The following is a 22,434-nucleotide window of genomic DNA, read 5'->3' as shown; positions in this document are numbered from 1 at the left end:
AAAGAAGGAAATTCACTAAATTTACATGTCAAGAAAGAATGCAAAAATGTTTTGTTACTATTACTTAGGTTTTTCATATGGGGGGCAAAATAGAAGCAGTCAAATAAAAATCTATGAACCTAAGTGGGGGTAGGTGAAAAAGGCTTCCAAGTTACTCAAATCATTCATGTGTTAGGAAGCACAGAATAGGACCCTATTCCAGGGAGGAGGAAATCTTGCCCCTCTTGAAATTAATATACAAAATGAAAAGTCAGGCTGGGAACAGTGGCTCACACCTGTAATCCCAGCACTTGGGAAGCCAAGTCGGGTGGACCACTTAAGGTCAGGAGTTTGAGACCAGCCTGGCCAACATGGCGAAACCCCATCTTTACTAAAAATAAAAGTAATAATACAAAAATTAGTTGGTGTGTTGGCACACGCCCGTAATCCCAAACTACTTGGCAAGCTGAGGCAGAAGAATGGTTTGAACCTGGGAGGCAGAGGTTGCAGTGAGCAGAGATCACACCACTGCATTCCAATCTGGATGACAGAATGAGGGTTTGTTCCCCCCCCCAAAAAAAGTGACCTCAATGTTTAACAGATGGCCCATTGTGAAAATTAAGGTTTTCCTTTTGGCAGGGAATTCAACTTATAGCAAAAGGAATTTCCTAAAATTGTATAAAATAATAATTTAAGAATCTGCTTCTCCTGGTAACTTCTTCCTCTTCAATGACAAAGAAAAAAGATGAACAACTGATTCTTGCTCAGCAAAACAGGAAGACTAATGTTAAAAAAAGTCCATAAATACAATGATCTACTGTATCTCCTTCCTCTCTTCTAACATAAGAAATTACTAACATGCCTCCTGTGAATTTCTGATATAACAATTTACTGGAGGTGGGGGGAGATCTCCCTTTGATCTCCTTGTAATAGTTTCTTGGTATTACAGACTAAATCATATTACTGCCATCTACAAATAACTAATTATTATAAAGTTTATGGTTTTTGTTGTACTGAGCTAGTACTAAAAGTCTTTAAAAGCAGATTTAGAGAAAACATTTAAAAGAATGCTTCTTTCTTCATTTTGTGTGATATGTTGACAACTATGCTCAGTACACTGTATATGACAAACCATTTGAATTTTGATATACTAGATTTCATGTTAAGAACTATAGTCTAAAATTCAAGATGAATTACTCCATTTATGGATAAATCTGGGGGTACAGTATCATTGTATGTAATCTGTAGTAGTTATTCAAAGTATAGCTACATGTGAAACCCTGAGTGTTACGGTTTTTAGAAAGCCATATACATTACAGAGTTTAGTACATACAGAGAAGCTGAATATTCACCTTGAAAGAAGATGAAGCATCCAGAACACTTATAGTATCAAAGTTTCCTGGGCCGGGCACAGTGGCTCACGCCTGTAATCCGAGCACTTTGGGAGGCTGAGGCAGGAGGATCTCTTGAGGCCAGGAGTTCAGACCAGCCTGGGCAACATTAGGGAGACCTTATCTGAAAAAAACAAATAAATAAACAAAACAAACAAAACAAAACAAAAAAAGCCACTAATCTTATCTAGGGATGCCTTATACAGGATGATAGCTTGTCACACTCTGTTGCCCAAGCTGTAGTTCAGTGACTTGATCTTGGCTCACTGCACCCTCTGCTTCCCAGGCTCAAGCGATTCTCCTACCTCAGCCTCCAGAGCAGCTGGGACCACAGGCGTGTGTCACCATGCCGAGCTAATTATTTGTACTTTTTGTAGACACATGGTTTCACAGATAAAACAAGGGTTTCATTTGTGAGATCAAAGGGCTTAAAATTCAGGTGACTTTGCGGGAAAAAGTCAACTCTGAAGACACAAACTAGATGAACTGTGCTACATAAGAATAGAGTTTATAAACTTGGAAAAAAACATCTTTAAATATTACTGTTTAAATAAACTTTTGCAAAACTTCTTTGAAAAAGAATCATGCCTGGTACTTTTAAGGTAAAGTTGCAATTTTTAAATACTATTAAGATTCTAGACAAACTTAAGAGTGTAACAGTGCCAATGAGTCACATGAAAACACCCTTAGAAGTGTGGGTTTTGCAAATGTAACCATGTGTCTTTATATCATACCAGATAACTTGTGTAATGCATCTCTTTACGGTTTCAGTAACCTCTGCCTCCCCCGCCCTTTAAGTTTAAAAGAATGTGAAAAACTAGCAGCATAAATCTAAACCCTTGAGTGTGAATAATCATTAACTGCTCAGTACCAGATGTGGCAAATCTCAAGTGAGGGTGGACTCCCCTCCAGCTTATCAACTCGTCCCCTCTTCCACACCTTTTCAGTGACATAGTCACAGGCAAGCAGGAAGTTTAGTCAGTACCTTCTTGGTGACCTCCCCACCATCTTCTCTGACTTGGAAACCGTTGTCAGTTTGTTTACTATGCAATAGACATTCATTGTGTTGTGTCCAGCTAGCTTTGGGTTAATATGCCACTGCTTTGTCTTTCTGTTACACATACAGTTTTGATTTATTTACAGTATATGCTGTGCCATTTTTATTTTTATACTATTTGGTTGGTTGAATCAATTTGTGACACTCAAACACTTGAGGTGATAGTTATTAAAAACAATACCAGTATTTGAAAAAAAAGAAAAAAGAAGTGTGGGTTTTCTTGGGGTAAACTGAACAAATGCCTTAATAATTGTGAGTTTAGAAAAATTAAGAGTCTGTCAAATGAAAAAAAATGTACTGGGCAATGTGCAAATAAGAGTGCTTTCTCACTGGTGGAAAGTATTGGAGTTAAACAAAAAAAGAAAGTTGAGGTGAAGATAGCAGGTACCAGGTGGGTGGATCACGAGGTCAAGAGATCGAGACCATCCTGGTCAATATGGTGAAACCCCATCTCTACTAAAAATACAAAAAAATTAGCTGGGCATGGTGGCACGTGCCTGTAATCCCAGCTACTCGGGAGGCTGAGGCAGGAGAATTGCCTGAACCCGGGAGGCGGAAGTTGCGGTGAGCCGAGATCGCCATTGCACTCCAGCCTGGGTAACAAGAGCTAAAACTCCGCCTCAAAAAAAAAAGATAGCAGGCACCAATCAGAGACATCAAAATAGTATCAGTCCTAGTATAAGTTCTAGTAAAAAAAAAGTTAGGCAGTAAAGCTCAGAGAAGGCATTAGATCTATGATGACATTATAGTAGAAGAGGAAAATTAAGGGTAAAGAGCCTATAAGCTATGCCAAGCAAATTAGGGTCAGAAGTACTATTTAGTTCAATGTAGTACTTTTTATTACTTTGCTTGCTTTCAGTTTCTTAATACTACTAGACACTGCATTATCTAACCACTCACTACCCACATATAATTATTTAAATTAACTAAAATTAAATATTCATTTCTTCAGTCCCACTAGCCACTGTGGCTACAAGTTGCACAGCATAGTACGAATATTTCTTTCACTATAGAAAGCCCTAATGGGCATTGCTGAACTAGATAGAGCCTTTGAAACCCAGGCAATCCAGAACCAATGGCTACATGCTTTATATTCATACTAGCTTCAAATGCTAAAAGAGCACCTTCCTTCTTGGCTTTTCCATCAAAGTACATACAGGTAATTTTGATAGATCTTTCTGGTGAACATTGATAAAACACAAAGAACTAAATGAGATTATCTCCACAATACTGTCATGGAAAATTTTATCTTTACAACACAGACTTATTTCTAACCCAATTCTAACATAAAAACCATTTTATTAAAAACGAGCAATGCAAATCAATTAGACTATCTATATGTTTTAATCCATGGTTTGATGTATCAAAAGGATTCATGTTCTTGAAAGGTTCCTTGTAAGCTGCAGTTTCAAGTAAACCATGAGAAAGTATAAAAAACACTTGGGATTATTAGCCAATGAATTTCTGAACAGAGTCCAAAACCGTGTTCTAAACACAATCCTGATTATCCACTAGAGCAATGCCCTAACAAGTGAACTAAGTCTTCCTGATGGAGCAGTAAAACAGGTTGTTGATTTTTGCATATGCTACTATTACATTCCCATAAAACTTTTGGTGACTGGAAAGTATAATTAGCTCAGGGCTTTTAAAAGTCACACCTCCTCTGTTGGTCAGCGTAAGCTAGACATAAACAGACACATGTTTTCTCTCCATAATCATCAGCTTTTGGCATTTCTATTCTAAGAATCCAAATCATGCTTATCCCCAAAGTTCACAGAAAAGCTGTTATATTACATTGTTCCAGAATCATTCACAAATGCACATTACTCCATTGTTTATAAGAAGTAGAATATGTCCCTGAGAAACTTTTCACATGAATATCTACTAAATATTTTTCATACCATAGAACACTCATATACACCACAATATTATCTAATCAATGTAATCATAAATCTCACAAAATTTAAGAATTGTTGATGATAAATAATGAATACAATCTTTTTGAAAAAGAGGCTCATATTATGGGTATCCCAGTCTGAATTTCTTTTTTTTTTTTTGAGACGGAATTTCGCTGTTGTTACCCAGACTGGAGTGCAATGGCGCGATCTCAGCTCACCGCAACCTCCGCCTCCTGGGTTCAGGCAATTCTCCCGCCTCAGCCTCCCGAGTAGCTGGGACTACAGGCATGCGTCACAATGCCCAGCTAATTTTTGTATTTTTAGTAGAGACGGGGTTTCACCTTGTTGACCAGGATGGTCTCGATCTCTTGATCTCGTGATCCACCCGCCTCAGCCTCCCAAAGTGCTGGGATTATAGGCGTGAGCCACTGCGCCTGGCCCCAGTCTTAATTTCTAAGAGCTACAAAAAAGATTATTTCTAAGAGTTTATGAAAAAAGATTATAAAACCATTTACAAGTCAACATAGCACATGAACAAGTACCCAATCAACCCTTATTTGCCAAGTAGTAAATAAAATAAGATGTTTCAATAAAGTTAAAAAAAAAACTTTACCACCCAACAACCAAGCTTTTTTTTAGGCAATTGAAACTGCTATAAAACATATTAGAGCTATATGAAAAGACAAAAATGTAAATGCTGATATTACTACTGTATGCAAATAAATATTAATCAAGTTCCACAATAGGCATTTGATATTTTAATAAATAATACTGCTATTATGAAAGTATTACAAGGCATGGTTTAAAAAAAAAAATCAAACGGCAGGGCACAGTGGCTCACACCTATAATCCCAGCAGTTTGGGAGGCTGAGATGGGCGGATCAGGAGTTCAGGAGTTCCAGACCAGACCAGCCTCGCCAACATAGTGAACTCTGTGTCTACTAAAAATACAATAATTAGCTGGACATGGTGGTGGGCACCTGTAATCCCAGCTACTAGGGAAGCTGAGGCAGGAGAACTGCTTGAACCCAGGAGGTGGAGGTTGTAGTGAGCCGAGATCACACCATTGCACTCTAGCCCAGGCGACAGTGTAAGACTCCATCTCAAAATTTAAAAAAAGAGAACTATCTTAAAAAATACTGATATGGCAAGTTACACAGGGAAGTTGGGGGGATCTGGAAGCGCATTTGTGTGACGGTGGGGAAGAGCTACGCTCTCTTCTGTAAGTGGGATGTCAACATGGAAGAAGCAGTAATTTACTACCGTTATCTACAGATATGGAGCCAAACACCAAAAGAATCATCCAAAAATAAGTAAAATGCCCCTGGGAATTTGTAGAATGATTTGGCTTCCTGAACATGTGTGTGTGTATGTGTGTGTGTGTGTGTGTGTGTAAAACTGATTAAAAAAAAAAAAACCACCACAACAACAAAAAAACATTTAAAACTTCTTTAGTCTCTTCCCTAATCCCAACCCAAACCTCAGCCTCATTCTCAGAAATTATGGCTTTGTGTGTCATTTGTTTTTAATTCTTCTAGTGTTTACTACCATGCTCATTTAAAAAAAAATCAATTATTTCTTATCATAGTGTATCCTCACTATAAAAGATTGAGGAGCCAGGTATGGTAGCTCACACCTGTAATCCTAGCACTTTGGGAGGCTGAGGCAGGTGGATCATTTGAGTTCAGGAGTTCAAGACCAGCCTGGCCAACATGGTGAGACCCTGTCTCTACTAAAGATAGGGAAAAAAAAATTAGCTGGGAGTGATGGTGCATGCCTGTAATCCCAGCTACTGGACAGGCTAAGAGGAGAATAGCTTGAGCCTGGGAGGCAGAGAGGATGCAGTGAGCCAAGGTTGTGCCATAGCACTCCAGCCTGGGTGACAGGGCTAGACTCTATCACACACACACACACACACACACACACACACACACACACACAGAAAGACTGAGAAGATTTACCCTAATTCCTACCTTCTCTGCTCATTCCAATTTTAGTTTGTATTAGTTATAACTTTACATATTATAGCTGAACCTCTATTTCTTATATCAACTTTAGGGAGTTTCTACTGGCTCCCCCATGTAATCACATACCATTATTGCTGACTATACAATTATGTTCACATTAAATTTTATATCATTTGCATTTTAAAGTTTTTTATCTATTGGTTGATTTTTTTTAAAATTTGATAATAAAAATTATTTACAGTGTTATTCATTGCCCATCCAAGCGGCATGGTAAAACCCTGAGAATAATAACTTTATGTCATTAAATTCTAAGTGTCAAGGTGTTTATGTTCTTGACACTCAATTACACCTCACTATTCAAAAATAAGGCACATTTTCATTTCCTTCACATTTGGACTTTCCAAAGAGGCCTTTTAATTTTCTGAATTTTTTGCCTTTTTATTACATTCAACATATTCCAACGTATTAGAATTTGTTCCACAGAATCCATGTTGTTGGTAAAGGCATGTTTAGACCCAGTGAATTCTGTTTTAATTTGAAATAATCATGTTATGGGTTAGTTCTGAGCCCAGTTGTCTGCCTACCTAGTACTTCTTTTCATCACATGCTTTTGTTGATTCTTAATCTCAAGTTCACCTTTTTGTAAGATTTCTTTTTTGGTTGATTTTGCTGTAATATAACTCCCAGCACCCAAAGGTCTGGTGAAGTAAACTACACTTTTATGTATCCTTTCATACTCATAGCAAATCAGCTCTGCTTTAGAATTTAGGTTGTTTCTTAAAATTCTCCTCAAAATTTAAATCACTGGTCCACATTTTCTAGTGCCTAATATTAATAAAAGGGTCTTACCAATATGATTTTTAAAAAGTGATTCTCATCTCTCCCTGCAAAAATATTTATGAGATTTCCCTATATCCTTAGCTCTGAAATTTCAGGAGACTATTATCTAAATGTGTTATTGTCTGTTAACTTTGTTTTATACTTAATGGGTTCATTTGATCTAAAGCTCTGAGACTTTCTTTAGCTCAGAGAATTTTTCTTCTATTTGTTTCTTCTCCATCTTCTCTGTTCCACCTGGAATTTCTATTTAGGAATCCTGGGACTATCCACTATATCTATAAACGTTTTTGTTTTCTCTCTTCATTTGTGTTTTTCAGGTAATGTTTGTTTATCTTGGGTTTCATGCTGTTGGACTGCTTCTTTCTTGACTGTTCATAGTTCTAAGCAAAGAACTAACTTGAGTTTCCTTTACATTTGTGTAAGCCTATTGACCCAGAAGGCTTATAGTCTGATTAGGACTGACTGCAGAATTGAAACTTGGAACTCCTGTAAGTGTTAGAATAAAGAGAATTTTGGGGATAGAGTAGTCAGTGTCAGTCTGTTTCCCACCCCCCCGACACACACACACACACACACACACTCTCTCTCTCTCCTCTGTGTCTCACACACACCCACCCACCCACGTCCTGTCTATAGCGCAAACAAGTATGTTCTGTTTTAGCTTTTCAATGGGACCAGAAGATAATTACACATATTCAAGAACATAGTACAGCTTTAACTACTTGCTCCAATAATGCAATTAAAAATTCAATCCAGTAAATTCTTCTAGTGAGATAGCAATGACACCTTTGGACAGTACAATAGCACAGTGTAGTCCAAAGAACACTAAGAATCAAAAGACCCATGGCTTTAGTTTTACTATTAAAAAGCTGGTGACTTTAGGGAAGTCAATCTCTTAATACCTCATTTTCCTTTTCTATAAGCTTAAAAGTATACACTGATAAGGTTTCTTCTAGTTCTAAAACTTTGTGACTCAAATTTTCTCATAAGCTTCAGATACAATCTTCTATAGTATATAAAAAGAATAAAGATATTTATAATTTGAAAAACTGCAGGTTTTCAAAGTTGTCTCTGCCACTAAAAAGCTCCTAAACAAGTATATTTATCATAGTTAATATAAAATTTATAAACATAAATTTACAAGTTTATTTGGAGGAGGGAAAGCAGGTGATAAGATGGGGGAAGTGCAGAGGTGAGAGTAAGGGAGGTTGTCATTTCCTACAGCGGTTTTCCAAAATGAGCAGTTTCTCTATCTTGGTCACTGTAGAGAAATAATGTTTTGTTTTTTAAATGATGGTAAAATAGACATAAAAGTTACCGTTTTAAGTGTACAGTTCCATGGCATTAAATACATTTACATTATTGTGCAATTATCACCAGATTTCACTTTTCATCTCCCCCAACTGTAACTCTATACTCACTAAACAATACTATCATTTTCCCTTCCTGCCAGCCTTTGGCAACCACCATTTGACTCTATGAATTTGACTATTCTCATTACAAGTGGAATTACACAATATTTGCCCTTTTGTGACAGGCTTATTTCACTGTAGCATGTTTTAGAATTTTCTTTCCTTTTCAAGACCGAATAATATTCCACTGTATGTAAAACAAACTTTACATACACTGTATGTAAAACAAACTTTACATACACTGTATGTAAAACGAAAGTGTTTGTACTTTACACTCACACCAAAACAATCAACAGATTACTTCTGTGACCAGATGTATGAGAGATTTCCCCCAAACAAACAATTACTTCTGCAGCGGATACCAGCTGAGTGGTATCCACCCAGTTCACTTCTGACATCTATCTGAAGACAGTGTCACATTCCACTGTCTCCCTACTTCCAATGCCAATCGAAAGCCCCAGGTTGTTTTACCTATGCTTCTAACTAACCAGCTATAAATTGGGATTCCCACGACCTCTTATCCCATTTCGATTAATGTGTTACAGCGACTCACAGAAGTCAGGGAGACGCATTTACCAGTTTATTATAAAGGATATTAAGGAGGATTCAGTTGAAGAGATGCACAGGGGAAGAAATGCAGAAAGGGGATGCCACCCTCCAGTAGTCTCCAGGTGCTCAGCTATCTGGAAGCTCTCTGAACCCAATCCTTTTTAATTTTTAATGGAAGCTTTGTTAAGTAGGCAACACTGATTAAATCCCTGGCCACTGATATCAACTTAACCTTCAGGCCCTCTCTCCTCCCAAGAGATCAGCAGGCAGGACTTAAAGTCCCAACACTCTAATCCTGCCTGGGTGTTTCTAGGTAACCAAGACCCATCCAATAGCTACCTGGAGGTGCATGGCTTTCAGTCAACTTATTAGCATACAAAGATACTTCACTTTGGAGATTCTAAGGATTGAAGGAGTTGTATGACAGGAAATAGGAATGAAGATCAAATATATATTTCACAATATAATGCATTTTGCTTGTGCTTTCATATACTGATGTTTGACTTATTTATCAGTTACTAAAAACACAGATACTACATCTAACCAATTTGAATATACACATAAAACTGGATTAATATAATGAATACATGAAATTTCAAGTTTTTTTAGTTTAGTTTAGTCTTTTTTTTTTTTTTTTTTTTTTTTTTAAGAGAGTGTCTCAGTCTGTTGCCCAGGCTGGAGTCAGTGGCACCATTTGGGCTCACTGCAACCTCCTGCCTCTCAGCCTTCCCAGATGTCTGTCACCACACCCGGCTATCAAAATTTTTTAGAAGTTTTATCTTTAGTATTCAGGCATTACTACAAAAAAATTAAATCACAGTCTGTACATATTATTAAAAGTTACCTTCTAAAAGCATGGAAATGTATATAAAGGTCCCAAAAAGTCCTATTTCAAAAGGAACTAGACTTCTTGGGCTTAAAAATGTTCATCTTAGCCAGGTGTTGTGGGTCATACCTATAATCCCAGCTATTTGGGTGGCTGAGGAAGGAGAAGGTACTTGAACCCAGGAATTTGAGGCTGCAATAAGCTATGATCACACCATGGCACCACCAGTCGAGGTGACAAAGTAAGACAACTGTCTCTTTAAAAAAGTTTCTTTTGGACTGTACAATTAATCAAATGAACCACTTCATAAATCATTTACTAACTCTAAGGTCATGTTTGTCCCTATTAGTTTTGTCCCCTCCTCATTACACATACTTAAATTCAAGTATATCTACACCTAGCAATGGCTGCCACACAGAAATCACTCCAAAGCCACTGCTGGCTGAGCTGAATTTTGTCAAAACAAATCGAAGAGTAGTATTATTGACTGGCAAACCTAAACCTTCATTTTTAAAATTTTGCTAGGTTAAAAAAATCAGGCTAGTGTTAATTTACCAAAACACGCTTAGGCAGCACTTAATAGGTCTTGTTCCAAGTACTTTATCAATCCTATGAGATAGATGCTATTTTTTCCTCCCTCCTCCCACATAGTTTACAGATGAGGAAACAGAAACATAGATAAGTTTAACTTATGCAAGACCACATGTCAGTAAATGGTAAAGCCAGGATTCATATTCAGCAGTTTGAGAGCAGAGTCCATGCTTCATTTTTTCTTTTAATAAACAGAAATAGGATCTCAGCTCTGTGGACCTGGCTGGTTTTGAACTCCTGGCCTTAAGCAATCTTTACCCCTCAGCTTCTCAAACTGCTGGAGTTACAGGCAACAGCTGCTGTGCCTAGCTTCCATACTTTTAATTACTGAGTTAGATTAATATGCAGAAATGAAATGGTTTGCTACAATATGAACATGGAAAGAGTGTACAATAAGCCCAGTAGAAAATGAAAAATAAGAATAAATGGTCTTCCCATTTCATATGCAAAAAAATTCCCATTATTAGTTTAAAAAATGAAGGTGGGACAGTTGCTCAGAATATGTGAGATGTATTTGGGAAAAGAGGAAGGAAGTGACCTTGGCTATTAGATGATAAAAAAAACTAAGCAAAACCAAATTAACATGATAAATTCACAGCTTTGTTTTCTTCTGAAGGTTCCAAGATGTGATTTTATTTTATTTTTTTTCCAGTTTTTTAAAAGGAAGATTTATTTAACAAGTTTCACTCAGTACAATACATCTAAATGGAAATCACAATACAAGGAAAGATTTAAACCAAAGCCTCAGAATCTCATACAAACAACACGACCAAACTTCTAAAGTATTGATATTACATCTTAAAATTGTCCCGTATGCTTTAAAAAAAAAAAGTAAAAGTGTACACTCACGTGCCTTAGGGTATTAAACCAAAAAGGCAGAATTAACAAACATGCCAAATATTTTCACTTTGAATTGTAGACACAGTTCCTATATTTGAGTTTTATAGAAAAGCATGTTTCTCAACATGCATCCAAAGTTTTCAATGCATTTGTGGTATAAGAGCAACATTTAACATACCAAGATGTAATTTTAAAGAAAAAAACTGATATATTACAGTAGTTATAAAATTTGTAAAGATTCTAGGAAGTCTTTGGACATATGCTAATATTGAAGCATTCTATAAAAAAATGTATCTGAAGTGACCACCAAATTGCTCTCAAAAACGACATCAGTTTGTATAACACCTACACAACCATACCATGGGGATGTATCATTTGGATTAACTTTGCTATCTTAATTAATATAAGTGAGATTGTGTTGGGATGCTGATGGCATCTAGAACCTAATTTGGAACAACCGAAATCTTGAGTCATCTCTGTCCTGTTGCTTTCTGACTAGATTTTCTCTTCAATTTTGAGGGCTTGGCTACATGGTTCACTTGACTTTCAAATCACCTCCAGCTCCATTCTCTGAAGCACATAAATCACAGATCTCACCCCTACATTAAATCCAGGTTTCTACTTGGGTAAGTTTGGGGAGAAACTTACTGACAGGAAGCATAATTACAACTGTGCTTGTACTTCAGGGTAACAGACCATAAACAAAGATGGGCCATCTAAATTGCCTCCATTCTAACTAGAAAATTACCCAGGATGGCTGGGTCCAAGTCCCTTTTTTTTATTCCATTTAAGACTTTTCCTGAGAATAGCTTCTCTTGGAATGATGAGGAGCCATTGACGCGGTAGACTCCTGAACACTGGGCAGTTTAAAGACATTGCATTCATTCAGTGGGCACATTTACAGTGAGACCAAAACTCATCATTAATGAGTGGGTAGTGAGTGGACAAGTACATAAATATGTTACACAGAAAATCTGCCCTAGAGTTCTGAGAGAAATCTTGAGAAGCAGCATATATTTATTTTTTAGTGACTGCTAGGGATGTCTGGTCACAAATCAACAATCCCACGACTATTACTGGGAAGTTCTAGCCTCTATCTCCCTATAATGTCACCAACGTATTTATGGATTTCAGAGCTTGTCATCAGGAAGTATTCTTAGGCCTGGAAGCCAAAAAGTTATAACTTCTTAAGGAATTTGAATAGACCAGTACTTACTTGCCTAAAGCCCATGTTCTGGCCGAATAGGATATAAATTGTGTTTCAGGCTGAATTTATCTGTGTTTGCAACTTACCCTCAAGAATCTTCTGCCTTCTGTTGAATACCAGAATGCAAAAAGGAGGCTATTACCCAGTATAGATTTTTAAAGGTGAGAAGTACATTACCTTACTTTGTAAAGTCTGCAATTTGACCAATCTGTCAACATTCTAATACTTAATAGTTTCTTTTTTTTTTTTTTTTGGAGACAGTCTGGCTTTGTCACCCAGGCTAGATGGCACTCTCCACTCACTGCAACCTCCTCCTTCCAGGCTGAAGCAATTCTTCTGCCTCAGCTTCCTCAGTAGCTGGGATTACTACAGGCATGTGCCACCATGCCCGGCTAATTTTTGTATTTTTAGTAGAAACGGGGTTTCACCATGTTGGTCAAGGTGGTCTTGAACTCCTGATCTCATGATCCACCCACCTCGGCCTCCCAAAGTGCTAGAATTATAGGCGTGAATCACCAGGCCAGGACCCCAAACTTTCTTATTAATATCTTCTACTGAAAATATCAATGTCTCAGGATAACATTATACTGTATATTACTCTCAGACCTGACTTCAGACAAACCCTTACTTGGATGGTTTGGAGCTATTTAATCAATTCCATGAAAAATCAGTTAATGTGCCAATACCTTGAGGTCAAACCTAAAAATTACCTTAGAAAGCAACAGGACTATTAACAGTATCTGTGGTCATTAATCTCCTGAAACTATATGTAAAATTGTTGGACAAAAGGTCCAAAATATTTAATAATAGACTGATTTGAAAACTACTTTCTCAAAACTCTGGAGGTTCTTAAGCTATATTAATTTTCACTTTAAGCTTCTCAACCTTTACCATTCACTCAGTCTAGAACAGCTATTGTACCTTAATTTCCATACAGTATTTAGAAAGCTAAAAGACCCTTCCTTTTTGTACCTATCTAATCTGTGGTTAAGGTGGATATTTCCAGTGCTGTAATAAGACATTTCTGTTATAAAATAAATCAAGGTGAATCTTTTTTTTTTTTTTTGAGATGGAGTTTCGCTCGCTACCCAGGCTGGAGTGCCATGGCGCGATCTCGACTCACTGCAACCTCCGCCTCCTGGGTTTAAGCAATTCTTCTGCCTCAGCCTCCCGAGTAGCTGGGACTACTGGCGTGCACCACCATGCCTAGCTAATTTTTGTATTTTTAGTAGAGAAGGGTTTTCACCATGTTGACCAGGATGGTCTCGATGGCTTGACCTCGTGATCCACCCGCCTCGGCCTCCCAAAGTGCTGGGATTACAGGCTTGAGCCACTGCGCCCAGCCCTCAAGGTGAATCTTAATCTACTCATATCTTGACTCTGTGAATGCCCATTCTGTCCCCAACTTCATGTCTATTATGACTATAACATTCTCAGCTGTAGACAGGAATTTCGACATTGTACTCCTGACTTCAATTTTTTTTTACCGTTTAGAATTGAATAAAACCCATACACAAATGTAGTAGCAAACCTCTTATGCCTTCCCTGAAAATATGCCTATATATGGGTATTAAGGAATATCCCTAGCTCTGTCACCTATCCAGTGGGGGTTCAAGAGAACTTGGTCAAGATATCGAACTTCTAAAAAATAACTTCTTACTGGAGGTAACTTAAGATACTGGTGATGGAGGAGGGTTCGAATTTCAGACTGTGAATAAAGATGCCAAATGTGTAGCATAAGGCTTACAGCTTTTTCCTAGTGGAAACGCTGTCTAAAAAGTCCTCTTATGGTTATTACAAAGTCAACCAAATAAACAGGAGAGACATACACACACACACACACACACACACTTCTCTCTTCTCCCAAAACACATATATACAAACCTTCTTCAAGACACAGGACTGTCCCTCTCACCTTTCAAAGGCAGAAAGGTGACAGAATTAAAAGGGAAAATGGGATAAACGGACATAGAGAAAACTGATCAAATTTATGTACAGGTTTTCATGTTGTTGCAAAAAAGATCCTTTCTTCTAAGCTGAAGAAGCTGAATTTGGTTATGAAATGTTATCCCTCTCTTCTAGCAGCCCTGGGGCTGATTATAATGCAAAACCTCTTAGAATAAAAGTTAAGATGTTCAGTGGTGGGTGCCCAAGAGGAAGTAGGGAACAATAAGAAAATGTTTAGGTCTCTCATGGGAGACACATGAATTTAGAACTAGAAAGAATTTTAGGTACCGACTAATGGCTAATAAATCGATCTGTTCCTTTTTAACCTAAAAATTAACCCAAGAAAAGTTATAGAAGTGGCAGCTCCAAGAATAACCTATAAAACTAATAACAGTTGGCTTACAAGGTTTCAACCAATCCATATCATTAAACTTCTTGTAACCTTGCTCTACATGAGATATAAAGTCATTCTGTAGGCCATGCTCCGTGGCTCATCCCAGCACTTTGGGAGGCCAAGGTGGGAGGATCACTTGAGCCCAGGAGTTCAAGACCAGCTAGGCAACATAGTGAGACCCTGTCTCTACAAAAAATAAAAATTAGCTGGGTGTGGTGCCACATGCCTGTGGTCCCGGCTACTCAGCAACCTGAGGTGGGAGGATTGCCTAAGCCCAGGAGTCAAGGCTACAGTGAGCCATGATTGGGCCATTGCACTCCAGCCTGGGCAAAAGAGTAAGACCCTGTCTCAAAAAAATATAAAAAATGAAAATGAAATGAAGCCATCCTGCAAAGTATTTATTTCCCAAAGGAATTTATATCCCTCATTTAACTATCGATCCCTTTTCCATATACTGCATATAATACCTTTTTAGTAGAGATATGGGAGGGATTATGACATTTACACAGTCTCAGTATATAACTCTCTACATAGCTGTTGTAACATGTCAGTCAATCCTTACCAATGTGGCCTTCAGTTTGTCTACCCAGTTTGGCTAGCTGCATAAACTTGTCATCTCTACCACTTCCTTTTCCTCTGGCTACAGCTGTTTTCCCTTAATCATATGCATCTGTAAGTAAAGGTCTGAAGAAATAGCATTACTCTTAGATGTGTAACAAACACTTGTTACTTATGCTTAATAACTTTTCCAGCCTCAACAAGTCTACATTTCACCACTTTCTTCAAATATGGAAATTGGCTTTTCATACATTTTCTTCAGTAGTACATAAGAAATGGAATAAAAATTCCAAAGAACAGTCTAGATGCCTAATATAAGAAAATAAGAACAATATATTTAACAGACTGAAAATTAGCTCTGTAGGGTCTTTTAATTCAGTAAAAAATTAAGAACTATTTAATGTGGAGTAGATTTTAAGTTTTTACAAATCAGAAGACAGTAGAGATCAAGAATTAGGAAAGTCTTCCTGAGAGAATTAGAACTTTAGGGTTAGATATGACTTCCTAAAACAGAGGGAAAACCCTCAGGCAAGGAGAATAACATTTAAAGTGAGAAAGAACAAAAGCATAGGGTTTAAGAAGTAAAAACATGGGAAAGGGCGGGATTAGACATGAGAAATTTAAAATCAAATCTCCAGCTGGGTATGGTGGAACCCACCTGTAATCCCAGCACTTTCAGAGGCCGAGGCAAGTGGATCACTTGAGCTCAGGTGTTTGAGACTAGCCTGGGCAACATGGCAAAACTCTCTCTCTACCAAAAATAAAAAAAAAAAAAAAAAGAAAAAAATAGTGAGGGGTGGTGGAGCCTGCCTGTAGTCCCAGCTACTCAGGAAGCTGAGGTGGAAGAATCACTTGAACCCAGGAGGTTCAAGACATACAGATCTGTGTTCAATTATATATATAGAAAGCCACTGTAGTTCTTTAGGCATGGGACAGACAGAATGATGCAGTCCTTTAGGCTACTGCATATAAGCCTATGCTGACTTAGACTTACATTAAAATTGATAGTACTGATGACGTAAGTAGAGCACAGTAACTTGGTAATTCATGTACTGTTGAAGAATTGTATGTATTTAAGATTTCAAATGTAAAATTCTGAGAAAGAAACCTCAGAGAGTCACACATTTTGTGTTCCATAGTAGTATGTCAAACACACACTACTATTAAAATAGAAAACTGGCCAGGTGAAGTGGCTCATGCCTATAATCCTAGCACATTGGGAGGGCAAGATGGGCAAATCACCTGAGGGCAAGAGTTCGAGACCAGCCTGGCAACACAGTGAAACCCTGTCTTTACTAAAAATACAGTAAGTAGCCAGCCATGGTGGCAGATGCCTGTAATCCCAGATAGGCAGAAGAATCGCTTTAACCCAGGGGGCAGAGGTTGCAGTAAGCCAAGATCCTGCCACTTCACTCATGCCTGGGCAACAGAGCAAGACACTCTCTCGGGGGGTTGGAGGGGGGGAAGAGAGAGAGAGAGAGAGAGAGAGAGAGAGAGCTGCGTAACAAGAATACAAGCAAATACTGTTATTTTTTTCTTTTAAAGAAATGTCCTAGGGTAGGTCTGAAAAGTATTTTAGCCAAAGCTGACAGAGAACGTTTCCAAAGTTGTATGCCAAGTAATGCAACCGGGGTAGAGTAGGACGGAGGAAAGGAGAAAAGGTTTGTAAAAACATTGAGGCAAATCCTTTATGTGAGATGAATCTGATAGGCCGAGCCTATAGTTTTTACTTGGTAGTCTATATGTCTAGGGTATTTCTGGTGTAAATACTTCTTTGGGATAAGGAAAAAAGCAGGCATTTAAGACGGGTAGTTAATTCATCCTTACAAATGTCATATATTAGGTTACTATATGGTCTTGCACACCATTTTAGGCAGGGATCCCATGGACCCTGTAATTAGATGAATTAAATATATCTTTGCTAATATTACATAATCCCATAATCCCATGTAATATTATCAAAGATATATTTAACTCATCTAATAATTGCTTGTGTGTTGTGCATAACTTTTATCTTTTGAATAAGTCTTGTTTCCCATTATATATATATAGATATATATTTCATATTTACAAAATATAGGAATTGTGGAAGGAGCACTAGCTCAAGAATTGGAAAATGAAGGGTCTGGCTATTTAAATGAGCTCTATGCTCCCTACTGTCTCAATTTTAATGTGGAAAGAATGAACCATGAGATGTAGAGCTTCTCCAGCAAAATTATACTAAATCCTCCCTCTTCTCTGTAAACTGCCTATTTTGGAGACATAATATCCTATGTTAACTATCTTTATGCAACTAAATAAGGCTCTCTTCCTGCCTTGCCCTTACAAGAAAAACAAAAAACAAACCTTTAATTCTACATTCCATTAAAAATGCTAAGAATATTTTTAAAACCTCTAAATGACATTTCTAAAAGAAAAGTAAATTCTTTAGGAGCCTTACTAAAAAGCCAAAACAGTATCAGATAGGAAAAAAGCAGGCATTTAAGACGGGTAGTTAATTCATCCTTACAAATGTCATATATTAGGTTACTATATGGTCTTGCACACCATTTTAGGCAGGAAATTTTCATTGACTTTAATATCTTAAAATTCTAAACCCAAAAAAGACAATTCAACTGAAAAGTCAACTTATATCATCTTTAATTGTAAATAAGAACAACTGCAATTCTCTGAATTTATTAAGATTGCCTTTTCTATCCTTTTGTACTAGTTTCTCACTATGAGGGAATGAAAGGACTAACCAGGGTTATATAGAATAAGACAACAGAAAGAACAACTCAAAATGTGGAAATAAACACAAAATCAGAAAAATATTTGAGCAAATGTGAATTTCTTCCATTCATACATTCTCCTAATCTACAATGTCTTTTCTAGATGGCCAATAATGTAATTTTCTGCTTAAAAACTCTTTGATGGCTTCTCTCTCTACTTGTAAAAAAAAATCAAGGTTGGGAGCAATGGCTCATGCTTGTAATCCCAGCACTTTGGGAGGCTGAGGTGGGCATGGTCAATAGGGTGAAACCCTGTCTCTACTAAAAATACAAAAATTAGCCAGGTGTGATGGCGCACACCTGTAAATCCCAGAATTACTTGAGAGGCTGAGGCGGAAGAATCGCTTGAACCCATGAGTCGGAGGGTGCAGTGAGCCAAGATCAAGCCACTGTACTCCAGCCCGGGCAACAGAGCGAGACTCCGTCTCAAAAAAAAAACAACAAAACAAAAAAAACAAAAACAAAAACAAAAAATATTAAACTTTTTCAATAGGTTCTTAAAGGCCTTGTATCAAGTGGCTTTTGTTTACCTCTCCAACCATATCTTGATACTGTTCCTCTTTCATCACTGTGGTTGCAGCCTCTCACTCACCATCTTTCAGGATCTTGAAAGCATGAAGTTGTTTCCACATCAGAGTTCCCATACATGCTTAAAAAATGATGCATGTATCTACCTCTAGGTTCTTCTACCTACCATACCTGACAGTTTTTTCAGAATCAAACATCTTTACTTCTCATTTACCAGTATTCCGTCAGTCTCAAATGAATTGTGATATAATATCTATCATCAACTTGTAGGATCACTGACAACCTCAACAATTTCAAAGTGTAACAGGTATTTTTCAATCTTCAACTTATACAGGATCACTTTACAGCATTTAACATTGTTGTCCTTTCCTTCCTTCTTGAAATTAACCTTTAATCTTAGTTTCTCTGATGGTTTCTTCATATTTTTTTTTACCTATTTATTTTTATAGATTGTCTTTTGTCTTTCTTTTATCTCACCCAAACTTAGTGCTTTAACTACGCTTTATACGACTAATGTTACCTAGATCTAAAAATCTAAATCTCTAAGATTTCAGGTCTCTCTCCATAAATATTAGATTCTGAAATATCTGCATCTGCCTTTCACTCCTTCCCCATGCCCCTCTTCATTCCTCTCATTCAAGGTCTACTTCCTATGCATCTCTCTCCAAACCTCTTAGCCACATTTTTAGTTCAACCACTTTTCAATGAATAAAATCACTCACTAAAATCTATTTCATACCTCTCTAATCCATGCTCTACACTGCTGCCAAGATGATGTCACTTTTTAAAATCTTCCAATGGGCCTTTCAAGCCCTCTGAAGTAGGTCTGAATTCTCTGGCATGCTATACCTGATTCCCCTCACCCTCCCTGATCTCTAGCCTTATTTCTGAGCACTTTCCTATTCATTTATTCTATTTAATATGCTGTTCCTAAGAAGTTTTTTTTTTTTTTGCTTTTGCCCCTTATCTTGTTCCCTCCTTGTTGATAAAATTTCCCCAACTCATCGCTCCCCCTTCAAATAAATGAAATAACTTTTACTAGTTTTAAAAGTCTCCCTGAACTGTTCCCAGGCTGATCAATTTAGATAATCTCTTCAGTGAGACTTGTTTTGGTTTTGGGGTGCATATGTATGAATTAGGTTATGAAGCTAAATGTATTTCTTATAGAATCTAACAAAAAATGGAAAGCCATTACCCTAGGGGCTTGTTTCAAACGCCCTTTATACATGCAAAGTCCCACTTTTGGCTATTATTTCATTATCCCACCTTCTACCCCACCCCCACCCTTTTAGTTTATTTATTTATTTTTTTTTCAGGCTAGTCAAATGAAGCAGTGGAACTGAAGAAGTCACAAAGAAGTTTGTAGCAGGTCGTTATCAATTAGTTGTAAATGCACTGTGACCAGCCCCTAACTCTTTATTTGATTAATAGAAGTGACAATGAGGTCTGTTAAAAAGCTCTGAACAAAATGTAACTTGTAGTGTTTCAGATGTAGGCTTGCCAACACAAGTTATTAAATGACATTTGCTTTGCTAATAACTGATGTGCAGAGAATAATCATTACTTTTAGGAGTTGGGTCCACAGAGCAAGAGAGTGAAAAATCATCAGCACACTAAGCAGGATAGTAATCAGAAGCAAAATATCTAGGTCACAATCTGCAGATGGCATTTTTAGGAAAAGTTACATATTACATAATTAATTGCATATTAATTATTTTCATTGATTTTAATTTTCAAGACAAACTAAAAAATAAAATCTAAATTCAGAAGCCAAAGAAGTTTGATGATCGATAATGTCTTTTATTTTTGTTCCTGAAGGCACTTGCTTTACTTCAAGTTTGTTGGGATTGGAATGGAGACTTGCCTGCACCAAGTAAATGAAGTCATTTCAACCCCCTTTCTTCACTCTGACCTACATTAGGCATACGCAATGCATTTTCTCAGTTCTACTCTCTTAATGTGACTACATCCTCAACATAAATACTCTGATAAGCCATAATTTTAATGTATTTACCTGTATTATAGTATTTTTTAAGTGTAAAGGCCTCTAACAATTGCCATTTTTTTCATTGATATGTAATATTTTACCCATTTATGGGGTACATGTATTTGCTACATGCATAGAATTCTAATATCACCTCAGACACTATAAGAAGTTTCTCATGGGGAAAAACTGAAAATAAAGTCTTAACTAAAATATTAACTGCTTGTTTGCTAGCGATTTTCCAAAAATCTACATTATTTTTGCTTTTATACTTTAAAGAGTCCATTTTAGTACTATTGAAGAAAGAAAAAAGGAAGCACAGGGAAAATAAAACCAAATATAATCAGATTTGATCCAAATTCTCTCTGATTTTCTTCTATGTCTCTATGCAATGTAGCAGCATCAGTTCCTTCAACTGCAAGATGAGACATATCCATTGCCTTAATCACAAAGATGACACGTGGTGATTAATGGGCTAATACCTATAATACAATCTGAAGCTCTAGCATAAAGACGTAAGTACAAAACACTTTCTCAATAAATCTGCATGACATGATTTTCACTGGAAAAAAGGTTTAGAGTTTGTCTACAAATGACTGTATGTTAAAACAGATCTACTGCACTGACTGGTTCTTTCCGTCAATGTTTTAGAATGAGTGAGATAACTATTTATCAAATAATGACACAGATAATTATAAACTGTAATAAATGCTATGAAAATAAAGTACAGAGTGCTATGAGAACAAGGTGGGGGTGGGAAGCAGGCACTTTTACTTGTTACATCTTTTCATCTTAATAATACTTTTCTCAGGTTATCATGAGGAAATCAAGAATTCAGGTTAAGTTAATTAGCTTGTCAAATTCACACAACTTAATGGTGGGAGAGCCAGGAACACAGGTTTAACTTGGAGACCATATTCTGTCCATTCTTAAGGTGTTTTGCCATATTCTGCATTGCTAATACTCTCAGTGATTGCACAGCTCTGCTCATTCTCCTCTTCTCAATGAGGCCTACCATGAACACCCTATTTGTCTTTGGTCCACCTTACCCCTATGGTTCTTTTTTATTCCAAAGCAGTTTTATCACTTTCTAACATATTATTTGTTGTGCATATTATCAATGGGTCTCTGGTAGGTGATAAGCTCCAGGAAGTTAGAAATTTTTGCTTGTTTTGCTCACAGATGTCATCCCCACCCTCCCATCCCCAGAATAGTGACTGGTACTCAGTGGACACTGGCCCAATTTTCCTTTCCCATTTTTCATCTTTAGCCATATGTAAGAACTTGTTTAATCATTCTCAAAGAAGTTTGACCCTATATCTGAGACAAATTTATATTCAAGCAACATTTAAATTTAGCCTGAAATTCTATTCTGTCAAAAAAAAATTAGGATCATCAATGTCATTTAAAAAATGCCAGCCATAATAAAAGGTGGTGAAAAGACATGTCAAGCAAACTACGAAATGTGGAAGATGTAGGTGATAATCAATGATCCGTATTTAAGAGCGCCTACTCGTGAATTTGATGATGCTGTAGTAGTTAAATGTGAGACACAGATGAAATATAAGAATCAGAGTATGCTAAAGTAGTAGTTCCTAAACCTTAGGGATTTCAAAAGACAGGTAAAGAAAAAAAGAGAAAAGTAGGAATGAAAGAGTTGTCAAATTTTAATTTTGCCACAAAGAGATATTAAGA

At 37.0% G+C, this 22,434-nt stretch overlaps 1 protein-coding gene across 7 annotated transcripts in view; it reads right to left on the bottom strand.

Moving 5' to 3' along the window:
• The window catches only part of ABHD17B (abhydrolase domain containing 17B, depalmitoylase), a 47,070-nt gene that overhangs the window by 20,096 nt on the left and 4,540 nt on the right, over nucleotides 1-22,434 (bottom strand). For 4 of the 7 annotated variants that reach the window (XM_078366684.1, XM_078366695.1, XM_035302538.3 and 1 more), the window contains one exon: nucleotides 1,332-1,494. The exons of the other annotated variants lie outside the window; for them this stretch is intronic. The gene's annotated coding sequence lies outside the window, so the exon portion shown is untranslated. The remainder of the gene's footprint in view (nucleotides 1-1,331; nucleotides 1,495-22,434) is intronic. 7 annotated transcript variants of the gene reach the window in all.

The sequence above is a fragment of the Callithrix jacchus genome, chromosome 1 (assembly GCF_049354715.1).
Source record: "Callithrix jacchus isolate 240 chromosome 1, calJac240_pri, whole genome shotgun sequence".
In the NCBI taxonomy this organism is placed as follows: domain Eukaryota; kingdom Metazoa; phylum Chordata; class Mammalia; order Primates; family Cebidae; genus Callithrix; species Callithrix jacchus.
This window is presented reverse-complemented; position numbering and strand designations above follow the sequence as displayed.